Source organism: Heterocephalus glaber, unplaced genomic scaffold (assembly GCF_053883595.1).
Source record: "Heterocephalus glaber isolate CG9 unplaced genomic scaffold, H.glaber_assembly_v1.0 deba00001737, whole genome shotgun sequence".
NCBI lineage: Eukaryota > Metazoa > Chordata > Mammalia > Rodentia > Bathyergidae > Heterocephalus > Heterocephalus glaber.
In genome coordinates, this window is record NW_028258445.1 from 1049448 (window position 1) to 1072607 (window position 23160).

Consider the following 23160-nt stretch of genomic DNA (forward strand, 5'->3'; position numbering starts at 1 on the left):
TGCAGGCCTTGGACCAACTCACCCCAGTTTCTTGCTTGTAAGTCTCAAGAATAATTGCAATTCTGAGCACAGTGTTTTGAAGTGAGTGGCACTGGCTGGAGCATCTGGGGCTCTGTCCTTTCCCCACTTCTCCCCAGGATATGATGTTCCCTCCATACTCCAGTCCAGGGCTCATGTGACCTGGGGTGGGGTATAAAGCCCACAGCTGCCCACTCTCCAGAGTCTACTGGTTGTGGTACGAGGGGGTCACACATGTGCACCCCAAGGTTCCTAGGCAGATTTCTTGAATCTCAAGGGACTAATCCTAGGCTTCTGTTGTCCCTTGCTACCTATCTGAAGTAATAAATCCATTCCTTGTAGTGTGTTGCTTACACACAAGCTGGTGTCACCAGACACAAACACTTTAGTAGCTATAACATGCTAAATCTGCTTCACATCCTCAGCCAGTCACTGAAGCAGAATTAGGAAATCAGGGTGAAGACACAGAAACTGACCAAACCCTCATGAACATCATGTTCTGAGAGCTCAATATTTAATCATAAATATTACCTAATCAATTACAAATACTCAGCGAGGTATAAGTGGAGGTGCAAGATACCCAGGTCCTAAAAGATAGACAATATACCAGATGACCATCAGAAGCTACGTAATAAAGTTAAAAGAAAGTAAAATCTTGAGGTGACTAACTAACTAGTACCACAGTCACTCTTCATGATAAAACACAGGGGAAACAGGAAGGGGAAATGGCGCAAGTACAAGACTCCCCTTGCATGAATGTGTAAAGGGTAAACTTGATTCTTTAAAAAAATAATTTATGAGAAATTAAGGACTAAATGCCTACATTTCTTATTAACCTAACTAAGAAAATTTTATTTTTGTTCCCTTCAGTGAGAGGAATTAATCATTCAGTGGAACTCATAGGGCACAGCAAAAGAAGAATGAGTAGAGGTGACAGGGAGGCAGACTTCAAGCCAACCTAAGGAAGAATTAGACCAAGCACAATTACCCAGATGGAAATCACTCGCTAAAAATGCAGGTTGATGGTTCCTTATCAAACAAATATGAGACCAGAAGTGTTTTGGGTTTGTTTAGGTTTTGGGAAATTTATAGATAGATAGATAGATAGATAGATAGATAGATAGATAGATAGATAGATGGAGATAGTGTGAGATTTTTTAGAGATGGAAGCCAAAACTAGACATGCGATTCATATATGTCTTATTTATACCTAACTCCCATAGCCTAAGAGATGTACAGTATTTTTATTGGACCTGCATGTTGACTGGGACTTATTCCATGAGGTCAGATGTAGAATTTTCTATTTGTGGCATCGGCTTGGTGCGCCAAAGATTTAAAATTTTGAAACACTTTCCATTTCCAGTTTTTTAATTAGAATTGCTCAAACTGAAGTAATAGTAACCAACTTCATTATGGTGTTTAGCAATGTATAAATGATTTTCGCTTGTACTTTTTGGTATCATGAAAGAAGTTGGAGGCAGACACTGTCTTACCAAGCTTAATGAAATTCTGTCTCTTGCTTCAGAAGGCATTGAGGTTTGCATTGTGAGTGATATACCCCAACCATAGTGTTACTTAAGAGGAGGACTTCCGTGGAAGGATTTGTGGCTGGGGGGGTGCCATGTAGAACCTGAGGTAAGAAACCTTTGTTTCCACAGCCAAGCGAAACCTTTCAGGAATCATTTTCATCCGACAACTCTTTTCATTATCTCCATTTTATAGAGCAGAGAATTAGAAAGATTAAGTTAATCCTTTCAGTCATATCTAGGAAGGATGGAGTAGGACTTAGACCCAGAACTAATATCGTAGAGTTATTTCTTTGGCACTAACGTAATTCAAGAAGAGACAGGAAATCGATGTTGAGGATTTTCTTAGAAAGAGAGTTAACCATGAAAAATAAGTTGGGGATTCAACTTACTTTGAACTGAGAAATCAATAATTTTATGATCCTTAAGATTTAGTGACAGTTCTGACCCAAATGGGCAGTTCAAATTTTTTCAAATTAACATCTCTTATTTTATATCTCTTTTCTCTTAAGTTGAAAGTCTTGAGTCTTGGGGTCAGGGACTTAGCTCAGTGGCACCGTGCCTGCCGTGCAAATGCAAGGTCCTGAGTTAGATCCCTGGTACCAGAAAAAAAAAGGAAAGAAAGTCTTGAGTCTTACCTATATTATCAGATTTATATACTGGCTTTTCCTCAGCTTTAACAAATCATATAGATAAAATAATGCTCAAATCATAATGCCAATGTACAATTAAAATTTAATAATTGAATAAACTTTAAGGGTGTATTTTACAATTTTTACCTTATAAAATATTTTATTTAGAAGTTCCAGGTTCAGGATCTCATGGAACAGTTTTAGTTTTCTGCATATTATGGTATTGGTATACTATACAATTAGGTTCATTTCTACTCATTTTTATTTTTACACTTTGCTTCATCTTTAACATAAACTTCGGAATATGGGGCTGGAGATTTAGCTCAGTGGTTCTGCCACCTGCTTTGCAAGAGCAAGGTCCTGAGTTCGATCCCCAGTACCAAAAATAAACAAATAAATAGATAAATAAATAAATTTCTGAATATGAAAGTACTATCAATGTAAATACATATGTATATGGAAAGATGTATACCCTATGAAAAATGAATTAGCAATATTTTGAAGTTCAAGCTGTGTTTACCTTTTTTACTATAGCAATCTCTCTTAGAAGAGTCTATCCCAAAGACACATGGCAAAAATAATTAATTATCTGTACATTACTTTATTTTTGAAATTATTTTTAAGAGAACACAATTGGAACTATCATATTAAAATTAAATGAGAAAAGGATAACTAAATTATACCAATATATTTATTATGTTTTCCCTAAAGGATTGTCAATGGCATATAATTTCAAATTTAGGATTTCTGTAAATATTACAAATGCATAATAGCACCAAAGCGTAGTTCTAATTAACATTTTCCTTAGGAGTGAAGTTGAGCTGTATTTGTACCTGCAAGTGCCTTTTCAGTTTTCTTTTTTTATAAGTAGTCTATCCATATCTTTTTTCTACTTTTAAATTCATTTCTTAGTTTGCTCATCTTGATTTTTAATAGCTAGTTACATATTTGAGAATCAGTTCTTTGTAAAATTTGTCAATATTTTTCTGTATTTTTCATTTGTCGTTTGATCTCACAGCAATCCGGACATGTGAATATTTTATCTTTGTGCAGCACCCTTTTCCTGTGGTTCTGGGTGTTGAGGTTCTGTGCTGTGGTTCTCTACACTCCCTCTTCTGTTGCACTGCTGAGCTGGTCCAAATCGCTTCTGATCCATGACCTTCCCAGCACAGGGTAGTTGATCCACAAAGCTTCCATGTGAACTTGGACTTGTGAGCAATAATAAACTTTGAGCTAAATTAAGCCACAGCAGACTAATTAGACCTTACACTGTGTTCCTAGTAATACTCATTGAACAGTCCCTTTTTCCCTTATGATTTGTCATTTCCCAATTATCTCACATCACACTCCCATGAAGACTAGAATCTATGTGGAATTTTGAGTTCTGTTCCATCGATCCATCTGTATATATGAGTTCATTTAATATATGTTGTAAAGTATAGATGGCTTTTGCACATTTTAATGTGTATAATTGCCTTTTGGACTTATCTTGCTTCCCACACAGAGTGAAGTGTTGAGGGAAGCCTTTTTATATTGAAAATTTTACATGATATGTTGAAGTGCGAAGCAGTAATCAGGAATATGTTTCATTTAGCCGATGTACCCTGAAGCATCCAGGTACTTCAACACCTGTGGGTAGAAGAGCACGTCAAGAAAATATTATGGTCTATGGAAAAGAATCAATTGGATATGACAATCTATTAAGCATAACGTGAAACTTTGAATAATATTGCAAAAATATAAAAAGTTTAAAGTATTAAGAACATAATAGGAGGCCTGGGATTTAGCTCAGTCATTCCGGTGTCTGCCTCACAAGCACAAGGTCCCAAGTTTGATCCCTGGTACCAAAAAAAAAAAAAAAACATAATAGGAAACAGGGAGATCAGTCTTCTGCTAGGAAGGGAACAGAGATGGAGAGAGGGAGGAGGCAGGGAAGGAGAAGGGGAATAAAAATAGTCAGATGTGTTATGTGCATGTGCCAACTCCCAGTGGTGAATGCAATCCTTATGTGCTGTAAAAGTGTTCTAATAATTTTTTTTTTGGTGTCGGGGATTGAACTTGGGACCTTGCACTTGCAAGGCAGGTGGCAGGATCACTGAGCTAAATCCCCAGCCCACTAATACATTTTTTAATAATTAAAAATGTGGGCTGGGGATTTAGCTCAGTGTTTTCACCCCCTGCTGCACAAGTGCAAGGACCCGAGTTTGATCCTCAGTACCAAAAAAAAAAAAAAAAGACAAAAAAACAAAACAAAAAAAGTATCTTAAGAAAAATACTATGAATATAGTATTAGAGAGATATGTGAATAATAAATTTCTTAAAAGAATGCACAAATGATAATTATCTTGCTTATGGTGCCTTTTGACTATACCAATTTTATTGAACCTTAATCTGAATAAAAGAAAAGAAAGACAAATATTATGGGGCACCATTTTTACAATGTACCTAAAATAGTCAAGTTTACAGAGACAGAAGGTAGGTTGGCTTGGCAGGGGCCAGGACAGGACAGAGAATTAATTATTCTTTAATGGGCATAGTATTTCACTTCTCTGAGATGAAAGAGCTGCTAGAAATACATGGAGGTTATGATAACACAACATGAACATACTTGGCATCACTAAACTGTACTTCTCAAGATGTTTAATATGATAAACTTCTAGCTTATGTGTATCTTGCCACAATTTTATTTAAAAAAGAAAACATACCTATGAAATGCATAGTTAGATAAATTCTAATAATTATCTATACTTTTGTATCCACTACAACAATCAATATATAAAATTTTGCTTCTTCCTAGGAAAATAAATCCTATTCCTTTGTGGTCAGTTTTCTCTCCCAGCCTCAGGCAATCTCTGATATGTTCTTTGAGGCAAAGCATTTGAAAATACTACATAAATGACATCACACACTACCTATGCTTTTTGACTATTGTTTTTTATGCAGCAAAATGTTGGAAATTCATCCATGTTTTTACATGTAAGCATTGGTTCTTATTGCTGACTGGGGTTTCAAGTTTAGACTATGTAGTCTCTTGATACTATTTTTGTTTTTTCAACTTTTGAGTTTATGAATAAATTACACAGAGAAACAAGGAGAATTTTAGATGCTCATAGAAAGCTTGAGAAGTCTTTTGTGCTTCCACATGAAGCTTAGGATTTTCCTTTCTAATTGTATGGAAAATGTCATTAGGGTTTTGGCAGAGGTCGCCTGAATCTGTAGATTGTTCAGGGTAATATGAACATCTTAACATTATTAACTCTTCCAATTCAAATGCAGGTTATCTTGCCATATTTGTATGTCTTTGGCTCTTTCCACCAATGCCTTACAGTTCTTAGCATACACATTTTTCATCCCCTTGGTTAAATTTACGCCGAAGTGTATTGTTTGTACCTATCATAAGTGGAATTATTTTTTCACTTTCTGCTTTTGGATTTCTGCTCCTTGTTAGAATATAGGAATGCTATTGATTTTTGTATGTTGGTTGTCTCTCTTGCAATTTTACCAAATTTGGGGTGTTCTATATATATAACACAGTTTTGTCTTTGAATGAAGATATTTCAACTTCATGTCCAATGTGATGACTTCTTTTCTTTGCCGATTGCTCTAGCTAACATTTCTAGCACTATGCTGCACAGAAATGGCAAGAATGGGGATTTTTGTCTTGTTGCTGATCCTAGAACAAGAAGCTCTTAACGTTTTACCACTGAATATCATCCGAGTTGCTGCCTGTATTGTGTTAGGGTACTTTCCCTTTAATTTGTTGGGACTTTTTCATGAATAATATTGAATTTTTGTCACATCTTCTCTGCATGTATTGAGATTTTCGTACATTTTGGTCCTTCATCCTGTCAATGTGGTATAGTGCACTTACACATTTGCTTCCATTGAACTACCTTTCTGTTGTCAGGATGAATCCCTCTTAGCAATGGTGAATAATCTTTTCTAATGTGGTGTTGAATTTGGTTTGTTCATATCTTGCTGAGCACATTTGATTCTATGTTCCACATAGATATTGGTCTACATTTTTTCTTCCTTTGTTTTGTCTTTTCCTGCTTTTAGTATCGAATAACACTGGCCTTGTTGAATACATGCAGAATTACATATCTTCATTATTGTGTGGTAAATTGTAAATAATTGGGATTTTTTAAATGTCTGGTTGAATAAAGCCACCATGTTCTGTTTTACTTTCATTCATCTCATTATTTATATTTGGGCTGCTCAGAGTTTCTATCTTTGTGATCCTATTTTGATAGGGTTATGTGTCTCAGAATCCAGTTTTCTGGAACGTAATTGTTCATAGTAATCTCTTATAAACAAAAGAAATACAAATATTTCTCTCGTATCAGTTGTAATATCTCCTCTTTTATTTCAGAGTTCACATATTTGAGGCTTCTCTTTTTTAATGTAGCTAAAGGTTAGCTAACTTTACTTATCTTCTCAAAAAAAATCTCTTAGTTGCATCGGTCTTATTATGTATCTCTTCTCTACTCTTCTGTTCTGTCCTTTATTAGTTACTTGTTCCTGCTAAATTTGGGCTTAGTTTCCTCTTGATTTTATGGTTGCTTGAGGGGTAATGTTAGAGTGTTTGTGATCTTTCTGCTTTTTTGCTCTTGCATGTATTGCAACAAAATTCCCCCTCTGAACTGTTTTTGTCATAACTCATATATCTTGGTGTGTTGGATGTCACAATTGTTTGGAAATGTTTTCCTCATTTCCCTTTTAATTTATTCTTTGACTCATTGGTTGTTTAGAAACCCCACCACCACCAAAATACTCTTGAGCAAAAGAATGAGTTGGATGAATCCTTCTATGTGACTTCAAAATATACCACAAATTTCTAATAATCTAAACAGCATGGTATTGGAAGAAAAACATACATAAATCAGGGGAACAGAAGAGAGGACTGGGGAATAAATTTACATATATATAGTCAATTGATTTTCAACAAAGAACCTATAGTCCCTTTAATGGATGACATTGGGAAAATTGGATATCCACATGAAGAAGAATGTTATACAAATGTATATTACACAGTAAATAAAAATCAACTCAAAATACATTACAATCATGAATATAAAACCTAAAATTGAGATGAAATCATAGTGGGAAATTTCCATGACATTGACTTGGGCAGTGGTTTTCAGATCTAACCTGAAAAGCACAGGAAACGGAAAACAAAAATAGACAAGCAGGATTACATCAAACTAAAATACTTCTCCAAAGCATGGAAATAAGCATCACAGTGAAGGGACAACCCAGAGAATGGAAGAAAATATCTGTAATCCATACATTACATGAAGGTTGGTATCTAAAATATAATGAACTTAATAACAATAAGAAGTATATGATTTCATGTATGGAGATCTTCATTATTTTGTACAAATCTGCCACTCCAGTATGAGCATGTGCTATAGTTCATTCAATGATACTTTTATGTGTGAATATTTAAGTTGTTTCCAGTACTTTTAATATTGCAATTAACATGAACTTCATGACATAAACTTTTGTGTCCATAAAATTTTGTTTGTGTGTGTTGGGGATCGAATTTGGGACCTTGTGCTTGTGAGGCAGGCTGCAGAACCACTGGACTAAATCCCCAGCCCCAAATATTTTTAACCTATATACTTTTAAATCTATTTAGTTTGTCAATAATTATGTTTAAATATTATCATATTCATATTTGCAAAAATATTGCAAGTCATATTTTGTAAACTTACTTTTTTATGGCTACTATGTGACCGTCTCATGTTCATTTATAAGCAAAATGAAGAATGTGAGCTGAGTAACTATACTATTAATAAGATCAACCACTAGTTAACTGTATTCAGTGAGTATTGACAACAGATCGATGTCAGCAAGGACAACTTAGAAGTCAGTCTGTTCTTTAAATAGAGTAATACATTTTACTATATTGCCTTTAGCATTGGAAAAAAGGATATGGATGTCGATCAACTTTTCAGACATGACAGTGAGATAGATAATTTGTAAACTGATGGATATATTAGTTACTTGACATTTTTACAATAAGGATATTACTTATGAAACTAATTACTCTGGCATGTTAAAAGAGAAAGGAAGAATTTACTCAGGACGGTTGTGATTAGCGTCAACACTACAACAGGGCTGAGAGTTGGACTAAATTCTCAACCCAGTAGAGAGAGTCGGATTTAGAAGGTCAGTGGGTAGAAAATTACTAAGAGAAGAAAGACATCAAGATCAGGGGCATTCATGTTAAACTGACTTAAGGTGATTTTTGCTGAAGACAGACCAGGATGATTAGATGTTGAGGGTGGGGAATGAAGAAGCCTATCCTGTACTAGTAGTAAGCAGATATCAAGGAGGGCATTCTCCGTAAACTGAATGGGATTCTTGCTAAAGTTTAGCTATGCAAGAGTTGTAAGCATGGGGTCCAAGGTTGAGGCCTAGAGTTGAAAAGAGTATGATTTATGATTAATATTTGGTCAGTGAGAGTCTTTGTCATCATAATGGCTACAAAATATTAAAAATGAAAAGGAAAGCAAAAGAAGAATTTTTAATGAATCATTCCATTCATTACAGAAGAAAAAAAGTGCATGAATTCAGTCAAATATTTGAGTACCCATCACGGATCACAACAAATTACTTACTGCAAAAGTACTGTACCATGATTAACATTGGATGCTCTGTAAAGGAGTGTTATCAATGGATATTTGTACTGACGGTTCTGGAAGAGAGGGGTTCTCAGTTGGTCCATAAAGCCCCTCATTTTTGAGGGAGGACCTGAATTAAATATGAAGAACAGAGTGGGGAAAGGGCTGTTTTCTGTTTAGAGTCACATTTTTCTGTGAGATCCAAGAAAGGATGCAAAATATTAAGACTGTAATGTAGATAGATGTAAATGGTGAATAACACTTACAGTGAACACCTGGAATAGAAATGTACTTGCTTCTAACTGAGGTAGAAGAAAGAACTAACATTGAGCTTTCTCAGGTCAGCTGTGTCCCTGAAGTTGGAGCAGGAAGCATTGGATATGGAAAAGCTCAGTGAGCAATTACTCATAATTTGCACACAAAAGCAATTGAGCTTGTCAGACTCAGGTCATTTAATATTATATCAATCTGCATATTGCCATTAATTGATTAGCTGTGGGAAGATTTAAATAAATACCTGCTTCATATCATAGAAAGATCAATGAAAATTGAGAATTCTAAATCTCATCTTGTTAAAATATCAGCTATTAGAATTTCTTAATTTAAGCAAATGGCAGATCAATTGTCATGCCCTATTGCATCATAATAGTGCATTATAAACATTTAAGCCAAATTTTCCACTGAACAGCAAACAAATAGATAAATATAAAAGAACCGTGGGCAGTCTATCAGTCAGGGCTCAGTCAATAAAAGAGAAGCCATTCAAGATATTTCAATAAGAAAAAGATTTAATATAGACAAATAAATGTTCATGAAGCCCTTGGACAGATCTGAGCCTGTGGGCCAGTGACAAGCACAACATAGTGTTCAGGCCTACTGCTGTCTCATGGACTAAGGAAGTCAAAGGTCGCCAGCAATGCAGAAAACTACTAGCAAAAATGTCTATCTCTGGTCTTCAGACAGATGATTTTGAAGAAAAGACTGAAAGGAATTTGCAGAATAGCATATTTCTTCGAATACGCAATTTGTTCATTTCTGACAAAAGAATGTCTACCTGCTTTCTTTTTTTCTTCCGTGTCTCGAGTATGCACCTCTACCTGGTATGTTGTCCTTCACCATGGCTACAGAGAGGGGTATAATGAAGAGTGGTGATGCTGGCATGCCAAAATTCACCTGGTAATGAGAGGCATTGTCCTCAGATTCAGAGACATGGGCAAAGATAGTTAAAATATGATAAAGTGGTGGTTAACAGTAATCCTCTGGGAACAGTTCTAGAGAGTTTTCAACAAGTTTGATCATCCATTCTAGTTACTGTCATGAATATATCTGTGCCCTATTAGAGCATGTTCTAATTAATCTGCATAATACCTTCTTTTATGTCATTCTTTCAAATATGTCTTCTGACAGACTTATCATATGTACATTTATTTGCTGTAGTTCCCTAGATTCGGCCTTACAAAAGGATATCTAATATATGATTGGTGAGTAACACTTAAACTCTTGTTGGGTTAAAGTTATGGCAAAATATACCAACCATATACCTGTTTTTTTACCTCTTTTCCCATGACATTTTTTCAGAGCTGAAAAGTAGAGTTTTTAAGAAAATAAATTCAAAATGGGTGAAATACAGAAAACTACAACTTACTCAAGTAGTTCTGAAGAGGTAACTTTCAGCATTGTTCTGCAAGGAAAATGGAAAAAATTGTCAGGGTTTTATTCCACCCTGTTTATTAAAGCAACAATATGTAAATAGTTTTAACAATAATATTGTAAATTCAAAGGGAAAAAAACATAAAATTTTGTTTTGTTGAAACACATTATAAACCAAATGCGGAAAATGATGACTGCCTCAAAACTCAGCCTTTCATAGATAGGTATGACTTCCTTGGATTTCATCTCACTTTGTTGTTTTTTGATTCAGGCTGTCCTGTAGTTCAGGCTGGCCTTGAACTCTCACTGGAGCCCTGGCTGGTGATATTCCTGCCTAACCCTTTCTGCTAGGTTCATGCCACCATACTGGACTGGACTTTAACCCTATAGGTTAACAGGGCTAACGAGAGAGCATCTATAATTGGTAGAAGTTGAAAGAAGTTCAGCTTGTTCACAGAGAAGAAAATGTTGGGACATCCATCTCATAAACTTTGTTGTATGACTGTAATTGTGGCATCTTGTATAAGTTTGTGGGTGTTTTTCTTTTGTTTCATATCTTCTAAGACTTGGTTTTCTTAGAAACCCAAATGGGATAATAATTAGTATGTGTGATTAGTAAGTCGGTTTTCCACCAGCTCTTCTGAGACAGTCCCTATGGCTATACTTTGATTCCCATACTTTTAATGTCCTCACATGAAAGCAGCTATTTTAAGCTCTTCAGAAGGAATCTAATATTAGCTTTGTTCAAAGAAAAAAAAAACCTAATAATGAGATAAAAATACAACAAGTCTATTCCAACTGAGATATCTTGGGAAAAATAACAATGTTGTAAAAGAAAAGTGATGCCACAGGTAGAACAGAGTTTTAGATAAAAAATTTCTGCATCTGTTATGTTATCTGATAGTATGCATGTATCTAAATATGTAGAGTACACCTATTTTGGAATTGAACATAAAACATCTAAATGTTATAAAGCACCAGAAAAGATACCTTTCACATGTACACACACAGGTCTCATAGCTTTGCCTACTCTGGGAAGCCCTGAACTTGGTCACTGAAAAAAGATACAAAGTCCTCAATAACAAGGTGGTTGTACAATAGCAAGATGCATATGCTGTTGTTCTCTTCTCCCCTCAGAATACGCCCAAACTTCATAAGTGCAACATGAAAAGAACATGAAAATGTAGGACACAGAGCAAAGTATGTGAGAAAGACCTGCCAAATGTGTGAAGTTAGGAACCTTTGATCGGTGTGTTCAAACAACATAGATGTGAGCACAGCCTTCCCAAACGAGAAGTAGAAGAGCCTGAAAGTGTTGTTGCTAGACATCATTCTGGTGATTTAATAGAAAAAGGAGAGGAGGCATGGTTAAATAGGGTACAGGCATAATTGTAGAATGCCTATATTTGACAAAGTAGTGAGGGGAAGAATGATAACCTGAAGACAGTGACATGCAGGGCACTTCTACTGTGGGGACAGGAGCCAGTTCTGAAGGACACATCTGCCATGTTGGTTTTTGTGAGGTTCATCGGCAACTCTCAAGGCCTTGGCAGCACTGGGCACTTTCTATGTGCTACTTTATGGAACCTCTCAAAAAAGTGAGATCCAAAAGTGCTCATCACACTCAAAGATGAATATATTTAAAAATAAGAGAATGGAAACTATATTTTATAAAAATAGAACAGCACAATGAAAGGAAGAACATGTGGCAAAAATGATATTGAATAGAAAATGTTGTCATGGAACAGAAGAAAAAATAGAACAGATTTAAGTTTCCTGAATAAAAACAACTACAGTGATTCACTCTTTTTTTAAAAAAGAAGGATGAAGTGGTAATCAGGAAAGATCCTTGAAACAGCAGATGGTCTGGAACTTGAGCTGGCAGAGTTCAGGACATAAGTGAGAAAAAAAAATCATTATATAAAGCAAAGCATGTTGAAAACTGTGCAAAGGAGGTGTACTATTGAAAATATGGGCCCGGGAATTTAGCTCAATGGTCCTGCTGCCTCCCTCACAAGCAGAAGGACCCGAGTTCAATCACCGGTACCAAAAAAAAAAAAAAAGGGTAGGAGTATAAACTACAAATAAAAGAAAATGAAAAATAATAGAACTGCCTGTACATTCGATGCAGATTTTAAACTCCTAGATTTCTGTTTGTTTCTGTTTTATGAACTCTAGTTCTTTTTTCTTCTGAGTATTCATGGTTTGCATGTCTTTCTTAGCTCCTCTAGTGTTTTATTAGTATCTTCTCCAGCTTCATTAGTCATTTGTTTAATTAGAATCATTATCTCACTAATTATCTCTGCTTTCAATTTTTTCAATCTTATTGATCAGTTTTGTTACCTCCACTGCTACCATTTCAGGTATTTTAGCTGTGTGGCTTTTTATTTCTTCCCCTCAATGTCTCCTGGATTTGCTTTGGGGGAGTTGAGCACTTTTGAAGCATTTTGCTTTTGCATTCTTTCTTTCTTTTGTGGGGAGGTGTTTGTCTTCCATGCTGAGGCTTGCAGACTGCTTATAATTGGTAGCATTTTTACTAGTCTTGAGATCTCTGTAGATAATGTTTACTTTTTAGAGATGTCCTCTAGGCATAGCTACCTATTGGCCCTTCAGTTTGCCCCAAGATCCAACCATCTCCATTTACTGGGGAAGGGAGAATATAGCCTATTTGGACCAGTACTCAGTTCTTTGGTAATGGAGTGTAGTACTGTTTATGACCCCCAGACAATCTATGTATTGTATATGTATGGTACCAGGGATGAAACTCAGGTCCTTGTGCTTGCACAGCAGGTGGCTACACCACTGAGCTAAATCCCCGGCCCTGGTTTTCATTTTCGATGTTTGGACTAAGTTGGTCCTAGGTCTAGATTCTCTCCCTCTTCTTATTTCCCCATTTAGTTTCTTCACCTCAAGATCTCATAGCAATGCTGTTTCTTCATTCTTTTTTCCTAAAGTATATTGACAGTGTATTACTTCTCCAATCTATGTATACAAAGAAAACCAGTTTATAGCTACTAGTATTTCACCTTGGCTAAAGTAGTAAAATCAGCAAGAATGATAGCATAAAATACAAAATGGAAAATGATACACCATCATAACTAATAGTGTACCTTTAAGCATAGAAATAAGGTCTATAGTTATAGTACAAACTCTAAGAGAAATCAGATATTGTTATACTGCAAATATCTACTAAATAGAGCAGTTTTATCTCCATTAACAACAGAATAATATTCAACCATAGTAAGACATATTTAGTTATCTACAGATTCATGAGGGTGAACTACTGTTGTAAGGTTGGAAGTTGCAGGACACGGAAGCAAAAAAAAATAGAATTTGAAAAAAAATGTAAGAATGGACAATGGAAAGAGGGTGATAAAATTGATGTAAAAGGTAGTAAAAGCAAATTAGCAGTATTAGATAACAATAACAGAGAAAGCCAATAAGGAAAATGATAAATGATAAGAAATAAGAGATTAAATTAGAGGAATAAAGAAAAAGATAAAATAATAAGGAAATAAATTGAAAAAGAGATAGTGAGAAAAGGGGAGAAAAATAAGAAGATCCAAGCAACCAGATAAAACAAAATAGTATTTACTTTTTAATATAATACATAATTATGTAATTATAAAATTAATTATATAATCATAAAATATGATTATGTAATATAATTCTAATATATTAATTACATATTTGTAGTATATAATTAAATATAATATAATTACATAACACAATCATATATAATATATAATATAATTACATCATATATATGTGTGTGTGTATACATACATGAGAGTGGACAGGAAAATGTGAGAAAGAACTCGAAACTTAACCAAAAAGTATAAAATAAAAATAATACCAATAGAGAAAAACGAGTAAGGGTTACATAATATACAAAAGAGTAAAAGGAATAATGTGGGGATGATACTGAGTTGAAACAGGACAAGATAGGAGTGATTGAAAGACAGCAGAATATGACAAATTAGAAATGTGGGAGGAGGAGTAATACACTGTCAATATTCTTTGGCAAAAAAGAATTAAGAAACAGCATTGCTATGAGATCTTGAGGTGAAGAAACTAAATAGGGAAATAAGAAGAGGGAGAGAACTTAGACCTAGGACCAACTTAGTCCAAACATCGAAAATGAAAACCAGGGCCGGGGATTTAGCTCAGTGGTTTCGCCACCTGCTGTGCCAGCGCAAGGACCTGAGTTGGATCCCCGGTACCATAAAGAAAAAAAAAAAAACAAACAAAAAAATCCTAAAAATAAAATAAAACAAAATGCAAAAATAACTAAACAATGCCAAACCAGAAAAACCCAAAGAAATAAGTAAATAAACAAACAAAAAAAAACACAGAAATGCAAAACTCAGAAGTTATCCAGTGGGAACTCAGTGTAAACACGCCAGGAGAATGTGTGTGTGGTTCACATGTAGCCTTTACTAGAAAGCGTGGGGGACAGTGGTGACTGGGCGGTAACCAGGCTCTTATTTTTTGGAGTCTACAGTTTCCTCGGGTTGTGTGTACCCACCTGGTGGAGTTCACAGATGCTGCTGCCCTGCTCGAGGTGAGCACTAGTGGAAGTTCTGCAGCAGAGGGCAGAGGCAATGATTCTTCCTCACCCATGAATGCCAAAGAGTGGCTGAGTCTGGACAATAACCCTGTGCGGTCTGGTTGCAGGTGTGTTCTCTACAGAGGGGCATTTGCTGTGGGACTGGGCTGGCATGCTGGAGTACACAGAAGTCACAGAGCAAGTCAGTGTGCAAAAGTCTTGACAAAGAGTTTTGCATCTATGGTTATTGAGGAAATTGGCCTGTAAAAATGTTTCTTATGATCCTGTGGATTTTGGCAATGGTTGTGATTTCACCTTTTTATTTTCTAATTGTATTGACATGAGTCTTTTCTTCCCTTTTTTTGGTAAATTTAGTTAAGATTTATTCAATATTATTTATCTTTTCAGGGAGCCAACTCTGAGTCATTTATCCTTTTTATTATATTTGTCTCTATTTTTGTTTCAATTTTTTCTCTGATCTTTATAATTTATTTTTTCTACAGGAATGCTCTTGTTTTTTTAGACCTTCAGTTGCATTATTGTTATTTATTTGAGATTGCTCTATTTTTCTCATATAGGCATTCAAAACTATAAACATCCATGTTAGAACTACTTTTATTGTATCTCATGTGTTTTGGTATGTAGAATTGTTATTTGATTCTAGGAGCTTTTTAATTTCTTCTCTGATTTTTTTTTTCTGTGACTGATTACCTAAGAGTATATTGTTCAGTCTTCATGTGTTTGCACAGTTTCTATTGTTTCTCTGCTGTTGATTTCTACTTTCTCTGATGTGATACCATACAAAAGATTATTTCAGTTATTTTGTATTTGTTTAAACATGCTCTGTAGCCTTATGTATGGTCTATTTTTGAGAGAGCTCTGTGTGCTGCTTAAAATGTGTATTATGTTCTTGGACAAAACACTGTAGTTATCTACATCTATTAAGTCCATTTGTTTCATGGTGTGGTGCAGGTCTGATATTTCTTTGTTGATTTTTTTGTCTGGTTGTTTATTTGTGAGAATATGTTATTGAAATATCCTACCATGATTATATTGGCATCTTTCTGTCCTTTTATATCTGGTAGTTTTTGTTTTATGATACATCCATACCAGTGATTATAGCAGCAAAATTCATAATACCTAAATTTTGGCAGGAGCTGATATGTCCATCAACAGATGATTGGATTAAAAAATGTGGTATTTACACACAATAGAGTACTACACTGACATAAAGAAAGATAAACTTGAGCCTTTTTTGAAAAATGGATGAACCTTGAGATCATAATGTTGACTGAAATAACTCAGACAGACAAGCTTAAATATTGCAGTTTTTTTATATTAGACCCAAATTAAAAATAAAAAGCAAAATACAAGATAGATAATAGGAAGTCAGGGGATAGATCTTTCTCTAATAGGAAGAAGATTGAGAATTGGAGGAAGGGGAAAGATGTAGGGAAAGTGGATGACAAGAGGAATTAATGTGTTACATACATGAACCAACTCCATACAAGGAATGTAAACAATGTGTACCTTAAATATATACAAATAAAAGCTTTTTGATTTTTTTGAGAGAAGGTCTCACTATGTACTGCAGGCTGGCCTTGAATTCACTATGTAGCCCAGCCTTGAATTCACTATGTAGCCCAGGCTGGCCTTGAACTATGGCAATCCTCCTGCCTTAGCCTCCCAACTGTTGAGATTACAGGTGTGTACCACCATGCTTCACTTTAAATTTTTTTCTTAAAAAAGAATTTGGGTATGCCAGCATCTAGGGCATTTGTACCTACAATTATTATCTCTTGTTGCTGAATTGTTCCCTTTACCAGTGTGTAGTGGTCATCGTTGTCTCTTCTGATCAGTTTTGGCTTCAAATTCACTTTGAATATATGAGATTCCTGCTTGGTTTGGGGTTCTGGTTGCACATATTATTGTCTTTTATCCTTCATTTCCATTCCATGTGTTCCTTCAGGGATGAGGTATGTCTCAACCAGCATGGAGTTAGGTATTGTCCTTTGACCCTATCTGGCAGTCTGTGACTTTAATTGGAGAGTTAAGAGCATTTACATTAACTGTTATTATTGAAAGATACTCATTAAATCCTGTCATTGCATTAATTTCTATGGTTTATTCCTTTATGTTTTTCCTTCTGTTGAGCTACTTTCCCATTGAGGTGTCCTGTTTCTTTTGGGTTCTTTGGTGATGTTCATTTTATTTTCTCTGTTTAGTGTTATTTGAAGATTTTACACAATGCTGGTTTTGTAGTCATAAATTTTTTTAGGTACACTTTGACACAGAAAGTGTTTATTTCTCTGTGAGTTTTGAAGGATACTCCTGCAGGATATAGTACTGTAGGTTGGCAATTGTTCCCTTTTAGGGCATGAAAATCTTAACTCCAAGCTCTTCTGGCATTTAAGATTTGTGTTGAGAAATGGGCTTTTATTCTAATAGGACTGCAAAGTGTATAATCAGAGAAAAGACTTTATACCCAAAAGGCAAGTTTGTATTGTAAGTTTTTCAAACAATGCATCAAAGCTAAACGCATTGTAGATATCAGTTGTATGAAATTCTTTCTTGCAAGAACTTTTTTGGGGGAAGTATTGGAAATGACTGTGAATTCACATAAGACAATGTCATTAATTCATTCTTCTCCAACTTCCATACAGGATTTGGAGTTTTATTATACTACCCACCCCCATTCTAGTCATTATTTTTCCAATGATGCACTTATTAGAAGTATAATGTTCAAAGTATAATGCTTGTACTTTTGAAAGAAGTTTTTGGCACTTCCAAAAGTTTGGACCTTTCCGCATTTCTCAGCAAGATTTCATCTGTGATAGCAAGACATTGTTTAAACTCCTCAACAATGACCTCCATGTTGAAATGGACACATTGTTCTTGGAGCTCTTTTTTAGGCATAATATACCACCCAATACTGTGGTACACCTTTGGGTTCTACACAGAAAAATAAAGATTGGATTCTTCAGACTGTTTCAAAAGTACTGGGTTTGATCATTCACACTTGCAAAATACCAAGAAAAGTGCATGTACAAGAATTGATGCTATTGCATTTGGATAAAGCTGGCAAGTTCTTATGACTAGCATAGCTCAGGAAACACAGCTGGGGAAACTTAATATATTGGAATATATGTTATAGCATTTAAGACTTAAGTATCTTATATCTAAATTTTTAAGCAGGCTGTTGTCTTGTAATTCCAAATATTCTGGAATAGTCTGCAGTGCTAATCATGGAAACAAAATATCAATGTCTATTGCATTCAAACAGTTTGATAACTGGGACAAATGCCTCCTCAACAGAACTTACATCTTTTACTTTTTCTTGTAGTATCAATTTCTCATAGAGTGAGCTGAAAAAGTCTTCATTCTACTTGCCACAGTGTAAAACACAGTGCATTGAGATTAGCATTTTTTGAATGTACTCCTAATCTAAAATATCCAAATGTAAACTTTTTGCAGCATTTTCAGTTGAAGATTTTGGAAAATTCTTGCTTTCCCTGATTTCTCCTTTCCACTCTTTCACAGGGTTCTTTAATTTTCCAAAGATTAAGATCCTGTGCTGCAGCTCCTCATCTTCTTTGTGAACCTCTAAGGCCCGCAGAGTCCTGATTAGCTTCTGCGTGAGTGAGCAGCTGGTCTCCTCGGGGAAGTTAAGCGTGTGGGAAAGCGATGCCACAGTGTTTCCGTGGTGACTGCTTGTCAGGGTGGCTGTGTAGTAACTGGAAATGGCATTGCCTTCTGCACGGTCACTGCCCAGTCTCTACCACACATCAGAAGCTCACTGGGCAGGATCGACTGAGGCTGGTGGGGGACCCAACCCAGCCCTGAGTCCAAGGCCCCTCCAGGACCCACTGCCACAGATTGAAGTGCAACTGCTACTCTTCATCCCAACACCGTAATCAGTGCTACTCAAGGCAGTGTATTTTAATGATCTCAATGTCATGAATGGGTCTTTTCCCTGATTATTCATTTCTTTTCTGCTTAATTTTTTCTAAATTTGGAGAGCAAAAATGTCACTGTTAGGATTAGAAAGTAACCAATTCCAATGGGAAATTCTCCCTGTAGTGCTTACCTTCAAAACCTCACCGTTCTGTACTTAGAGGAAGGCAGCAAAACTATGGGAATGGATATAGCTAAGAGAGCACTCGTTCTGGACAGCCATGAACTTGTGAAAATGGGCAGGAAGAAGATGATAACAAAATTACAAACTTGTGGCAGAAATAGAACAAAAAATACATGGCTTTCCCTCATTTCTGCTTTGCTATTATCACACAAGAATCATTAATTGTTAGAAAACATGTCACATCCCAGAACTTACAAAGAAATCTGAAGGATGTAACCTTAACATCATTTCCTGCAGTACTTGTGGAATCATTTAAAGAAAATAAACCATGTTCAGTTATATATCATGTCTGATAATTCACTCTTTCAATATATACTGAAAGTTTTAGTCAATAAAAGTAGAGTGTTCCCATCTAACATGATACAATCACTCTATTATTAAGAAAAACCTATTCATTCTCTTCCAAACATTAAAAACCTAATGTCTTAATGATTACCAAATTAGTGTCTAGGAGATAATTATTTCTTTGCTAAATCAAAGTCAATTATACTTTTAATTTACTAATGTACAAAAATTAAATCGTTCAGAATATACCTTACATACAATATTAGGAGTAAAACATTTAAGTAAAAGAAGATTATAAAGTTTAGAATATATAGAAGATTGTGAGACCAACAGATGAGTAGATGATAAATATCAGAGCAGCAAATAATAAATAGTGTAACTATTTCATTGTCAGCTCTATAATTGCTGATGAAACCACAATTGTATTTACTTCGGTATTTTCCTTTGTCCACTACCCTATCCTATGTTTCTTTGCCTATAGATGACTCAAAACATAATTCCTATAATGATACAGAAATGATAATCAGTCAAAATTGTAGACACTTTATGGGAATTTTTGTGAATCATAATTCTAGTCATTCATTTTAACAGGAATTCCTGACACATTCATATACCAATCAAATTTCTATTTCCTGGAAGAAATTATATTACTGAATTTCCTTCACACTTGCTTCTGAGTGAGACTGCTCTTTTACTTAGTCCATTTTGAATGGGTAACCTGAAGTTATCTCCCAACCTGGACGATTGGTCACAGTAAAATCCTGAAGGGTCTGCATGAGCTGAAGAGCACTATTTATTGCCAGCACAGTGAGTTACCAACTCTAATGGGAAATGTTCCTTCAACAGAGAAGAGTTGCTTAAGCTTTATCCACTAGGTGTACCTTCCAATTCATGCACTGCCTTTCCTCTCATCTAAATCAACCTCCTCATGCTAGGGATTTCTGTGTAGGCTCCTGTTAGGTTCCTGGGAATGGTTGCAGTACCATGCAAAAATAGTTCAAGATTGTTTCATGCCTACCTCTCACAAGAAAATGAAAAAACTTGAGAATTAAATTTTCCTTTCGAGTCAATGATTATATAAGCTATAAAATCATGAACTGACTTCAGAAGCCCTATATTCTAGGTGAATAAATAAATGGTAATTCTATAATTTAAGATTATATTTAAATAAATTCCAGCATGTACTGAAGACATATCTGAAGTAGGCAGAAGTATGTTTCTAATCATTCAGCTCCAGGCTAAAACACAAGTTAAGTATCATAAAATTTTTCTGATTTGAGAACCCAAAAGTATAAAAATAAATTAGAGTATGGACCAAGGATTTAACTCAGTGATTGTGGTGCCTGCCTCACAAGTGCAAGGTCCCGAGTTTGATCCCCAGTCCCCCCTCCCCCCAAAAAGATTAGACTAAAATAAAGAAGAGATGGTAGAAAACAGGGAGTCAGACATCTTTGAAATGGGGAAGGAGGTTAGGAAAAGTGAGGAGAAGGAAGGGTAGAAGCACAGGGGATCAAAGATGGCTAGGATTTCAGGTATCACATTAAAATGTAAAAAGACAAAAAAGAGCACTCTGAGATATTTTTGATTGAAAATCCCATTATAGAAACTACCACATGGATAATTGCATAGAAATGCTGAGTCCATTTATTACTTTACTATTTGATTAATTTAGATTTAGTTTGTCAGCCATCAGTAATATTTTATTTGCATAAGGAGGCTAAAAAACAAAAAAGATATGTCAACCTATATATATATAGGTTTTATATATATATAAAATGAATTATTTTCTTAAAATGAATTGAATATTAGAGTGGCTTTTAGATGTTGGATTTTAAAAGACGGAATGTTTTAATAGAATTCAAACTGCTACAAACTCAATAGAAAATGTCAAAATATATTTCAAATAATGTATAATGAAAAAATAATTGGTAGTCAACATTATAAATATGTAAGAATTATAGCTTTACCTTTCCTGTTGGCATTAATTATAATGAACTTTCATAGCAATTAATAAGAAATGATTCTTAGTGATAATGAATGACCCTACATAATAATAATGACTCATTTGTATACACAATGAACTACTTCATTCTTGTCAATATCAATTCTTGAAATTTTATCCAAAGAAAGTATTTTTAGCAGGAGTCACTTACAAAATTTGGATATTTTACTGGGGCTGAATAAGTACTCTAATGACATTTAGAACTTAATAAGATACATTCATGTACATCTTACCATCACAAAAAATAATGACAGTTGTAAGAATAAGTAGATGTTTTTCATTCTATGAATACTGAAATATTCCTGTACTGTAAATATATACTGTAAATATCCTAATTCCTTTCTTAACATGCAAATCTTTCTCATGAAACAAGGTTGCTGTCAGCTCCTGCTGGCATGGACTTGCTCCTTTCTCTGGGATGGCATCTGCCCCTAAGCACACACTAACAGTCTTTTTTTTAATGCTTCAGTGTCCTCTGGTGCTAAGTGAAGATTTCTGTGACGAGCTTTGAATGTGCAGGAAATGTCTCACGGGAGTCCAGACATCTGCAGATGGAATTTCTGGCTAGCTTATTAATCACTATCTGTAGGAGCATTTGAGCTTTATTCCTAATAATCTTGTACCCTCTCTGTACTGTTTAAATCCTTATTTTCCCCTTTTAAAATTGAATATATAATACCCATAATCTGAAATGAATGATTTTAGTCTATTTTGTTGCAGATTCATTGGATTATTTAAAATTGAAATATAAAAATAGAAGTCAGTAAAATGCTTCTTTCAGTAAAAAGTAGCTTCAAGGTCATGACATTTATTTATGCTATAATTTTCATTCCAATTATTAATAGCTGCCACTTTAGATGATGCATTCTTCATTATATAAAAAATTCCATTATTGTTGAAAGAGGCACATTTCTGATTTGAAAGAATTGTATCTTTAGAGCTAACAAGTTTAATTTTTCAGAAACTGTCATGTAATGTAGCCTTTCATAACCAGCTGCTCTGAGTTGCTAGCAACACAAAGAGCTCCTGCATCATTCCAAACCAAAAAGAATGTGCTTCTCTGAAAGATGCAGAGTAAGAACAAAGGTTTCACTATCATCAAAGGCATAGAGATGCGACGGAGAGTGGGTGTCAGAATGGCAGGGAGGGCATGGAAGATGAAGAATATGTGAAGCAATTGTTTCTAAAGTACAGGACTATAAGGAGTCAGAGCCCTCTATTAAATGCATGCGATCCAATGAACATATCGATGAGTCTTCCGCATGCTAATCAATAACTTGAGAAGCCAGCAAGTCAATAAACTAATCGACCGCTGTGAGGAAGGCATTTGCTGACCATGATAACAAAGGCCCATAAACAGGCAGTGAGCAAAGAGGGATCCTCAATGGTATTCTCACAGGCATTTTCCAGGACTGATCATTTTCAAAGGAAGCACACATTGGGAATTTTGTGTGACTGTGGTAAGAATGCTTACTGTGCAACCTGCTGTTTTAAACATTTATTAGATACACAACTCAGAATGTATGTACTTTGCATAACTGAAACTTCATGCTTGTCGAACAGCAAAGGAGAGATGTCTGCTTGTTTGCTTGCTTGTTTGTTTGTTTATGTATGTTTGTTAAGGGCAACCTTAAGGATGGCTATAAGAGTCACATGCATGTAAAAATAACCACACAGGTTCTAAAACTCTCACATTAATCTTTTTTTTATTCCCATTCTCAAAACCATCTA

The 23160-nt window shown here is 35.1% G+C and overlaps 1 pseudogene; it reads right to left on the reverse strand.

Moving 5' to 3' along the window:
• Nucleotides 1–17554: 17554 nt before the first annotated feature.
• LOC101723817 (poly(A) polymerase alpha-like) lies at nucleotides 17555–18751 on the reverse strand (annotated as a pseudogene).
• Nucleotides 18752–23160: the final 4409 nt, after the last annotated feature.